Source organism: Heteronotia binoei, chromosome 4, assembly GCF_032191835.1.
Source record: "Heteronotia binoei isolate CCM8104 ecotype False Entrance Well chromosome 4, APGP_CSIRO_Hbin_v1, whole genome shotgun sequence".
NCBI lineage: Eukaryota > Metazoa > Chordata > Lepidosauria > Squamata > Gekkonidae > Heteronotia > Heteronotia binoei.
The window spans coordinates 13567632-13570989 of NC_083226.1; positions in this window are offsets into that span (position 1 = coordinate 13567632).

The following is a 3358-nucleotide window of genomic DNA, read 5'->3' on the forward strand; positions in this document are numbered from 1 at the left end:
GATGGTAAAGCTCGGGTTTCCGGCTTCCCGCTTCACGAGACCGGAAGTGCCCCTCTAGCTTAGAAAAAGGGACATGGGAAGGAAGGGGAAACATGCAAGGGTTTGTCGCCGGCTTCCGGGGGACCTGGCTGGGGTTGCCAACCTCCCGGTGGGGCCTGGAGAGCTCCCGCTTTTAAAACTGATCTCCAGCCGGCAGCGATCACCTCCGTGGAGAAAATGCTTGCTTTGAAGGGTGGACTCTTCGGCATTGTACCATGCTGAGGCCCCTCCTCTCCCCAAACCCTGCCCGTTCCCGGTTCCACCCCCGAAGTCTCCTGGTATTTTCCAACACGGATCTGGCAACCCTAGACCTGGGAATCTCCTGGCATTACAGCTCCTCTCTGGAATAAATTTGGAGCTCAGTGGCACCTTGGAGACCTACAACAAACTTTTATTCGAAGTGGGAGCCTTCATGTGCCTGCAGGCACACTTCGCTAAACTATACAGATCAATCCTCCGGGAGAAAAATAGATGCTTTGGAGAGCGGACTTTATAAAAGGATAAAAGGAAGTACTTCTTCACCCAAAGGGTGATTAACATGTGGAATTCACTGCCACAGGAGGTGGTGGCGGCCACAAGTATAGCCACCTTCAAGAGGGGTTTAGATAAAAATATGGAGCACAGGTCCATCAGTGGCTATTAGCCACAGTGTATGTGTGTATATAACATTTTTTGCCACTGTGTGACACAGAGTCTTGGACTTGATGGGCCGTTGGCCTGATCCAGCATGGCTTCTCTTATGTTCTTATAGCAGGGGTGGCCAACGGTAGCTCTCCAGATGTTTTTTGCCTACAACTCCCATCAGCCCCAGCCAGCATGGCCAATGGCTGGGGCTGATGGGAGTTGTAGGCAAAAAAAAACATCTGGAGAGCTACCGTTGGCCACCCCTGCGAGTCTATAGCATGGAGGTCCTTGTTCTCCCCAGGCTCCAGCTCCAAATCGCCATGAGTTTCCCGACCTGAATGCAGGAAATATTGTGGGAAATCACACGCCGTTTTGACTCGTGGCCGCTTAGAAACCATCAATTCAGGAATGTCTTGGCCGAACATTTTTCAATAAAGGGCTGTCTTAAAGCCGCATTCACAAAACCAGAAGAGTTGCGTTGATGTCATGGTGGTATATCATGTGTGCAATAAAATATTGTGCAGTATGCAGACATACACACAGATTAGGACACTGGCTGGATATCGGTTTAGTGGTGCGCCGTGCATGAGTGAGAGGCGTTCCTCCCATTTTATGCCTTTCAACGAGTAATTTTTTGAATTCGTTTAGCCTTAAGATTGCAGTTGACTTGTAGGCCAAGTTATATTTAATTCATCTTTCGAGTGATTTATTTTTGGTTCAATTTTAGATTAACCTAACCTTAAACGTAATATGTTGATTGCAAGCTTCTTGTAATTCGTCACTGGTTTTCCATTTGAATTCCTAACTGGCACCTTAAAAAAAAAATTGACCTGAATTGCTTTTCTGCCCCAGAGATCCTCTGCTGAAAAGGGTGTTGCATTGTTAAATACAACAACAACAACAACAACAAATTTTATTTGTATCCCGCCCTCCCCGCCGGAGCAGGCTCAGGGCGGCTAACAACATGGCTCACGAGCCAAATTATACAGGTGAATAAACTACATCAAACATCAAACATTTAATTAAAATCTGGTTAGGCTTTAAAATTAAGTTAATTTTTTTAAAAGTGCTAGTGCTACATTTACTTATTCTGATGGCGGTTTCCTTCGTAATTTCCATTTCGATCAGGGAAAGCCAGTCTGAAGAGGAAGGTCTTGCAGGCCCTGCGGAACTGTTCTAGGTCCCGCAGGGCCCGCATTTCCTCTGGAAGTTGGTTCCATAGGCTCGGGGCTACAGAGGAGAAGGCCCGGTTACGGGTGCTTTGCAGCTTCACCTCTCTCGGTCCGGGGACAGTCAGCAGGTTTTTCCCGGCTGACCTCAGTGCTCTCTGGGGTTCATATGAGGAGAGACGGTCCCTAAGGTAGACAGGTAAATAAAGGCTGACATCTAGAGGTGGTCCGAATGATTGCACGGTTGTGACTCAAATTCGAAGCGTTCTTTAAACAAATATTTTTCCTTAGTTTAAGAAGGCTCTCTAGAATTGTTCCCCATGTTTATTGTTTTCAGTCCATCCACTATAAATTATAAAACAGGCTGCGGACTGATGTCCATTTGTTAAACCACCTCCTGTAGCTCTTCCTGCAACAGCAAAATGAGTAGATGTGTAGCTTGGTGAAAAGTATCCCGATTCTTTGCATATTAAACCTCTGTTTGAAGAACAGAAAAGGCTAGGAGTGTTGGTAACCGCATCATAGGTAGATCCTGGAACCCGGGCGGATTAAGAGACCTATGGGCTATATAGTAATAAAGTGATCATGTGGAAAAATCACTTGCAAAAAGGCAGTTAGTATTTTTTACACACTTGCACGATGGGCACAAAATTTGGGAGAAAACGAATGCTTGAGTTTTTTCACAGCAATACGTAGGGTTGCAAAGTTACAAATCAAGAAATAACTGGGGACTTTGGGGGCGGAGCCAGGAGACTTTGGGGGTGGAGCCAGGAGCAAGGTTGTGACAAGCGTCATTGAACTCCAAAGGGAGTTCTGGCCATCACATTTAAAGGGACAACACACCTTTTAAATGCCTTCTCTCCATTAGAAATAATGACGGATAGGGGAACCTCCTTTAGGGCTCATGGAATTGGACCCCCTTGTCCAATCCTATTGAAACCTGGAGGGTGTTTTGAGGAGAGGCACAGATGCTATGCTGCAAATCGTGGTGCCTCTACCTCAAAAAACAGCCCCCCCCCAGCCCCAGATACCCGCAGATCTATTCTCCATTATTCCCTATGGGAATCGGTCTTCATAGCCAATAACGGAGTGTGCAGCAGGCATTTCCCTCCCCCCCCTGCTTTCTGATGACCCTGAAGCATGTGGAGGACTCCAAACCCGGGATCCCCTGCCCGCACCTGGGGATTGGCAACCCTAAGAATATGCTAGGATGCGTGACCACAAGAAATCCTTCTTATGGCGTGGGAAGGGTGTCTTCTGTGCCAGTTGGCATCAGCTGGAGGCAGAATTTATTATACTGGTGATGGTGAAGCAGTAACTGCAGATTCCTTTCTGTCCCACAAACAACTGTGGTGTAAGAGACAAGGAGACACTGTGGCATTGAGCACAAAGGGATTGTCATTTTTATTTGCTGTGCGTAGGGTTGCCAAGTCCAATTCAAGAAACATCTGGGGACTTTGGGGGTGGAGCCAGGAGACTTTGGGGTGGAGCCAGGAGACATTGAGGGCGGAGCCAGGAGCCAGAGT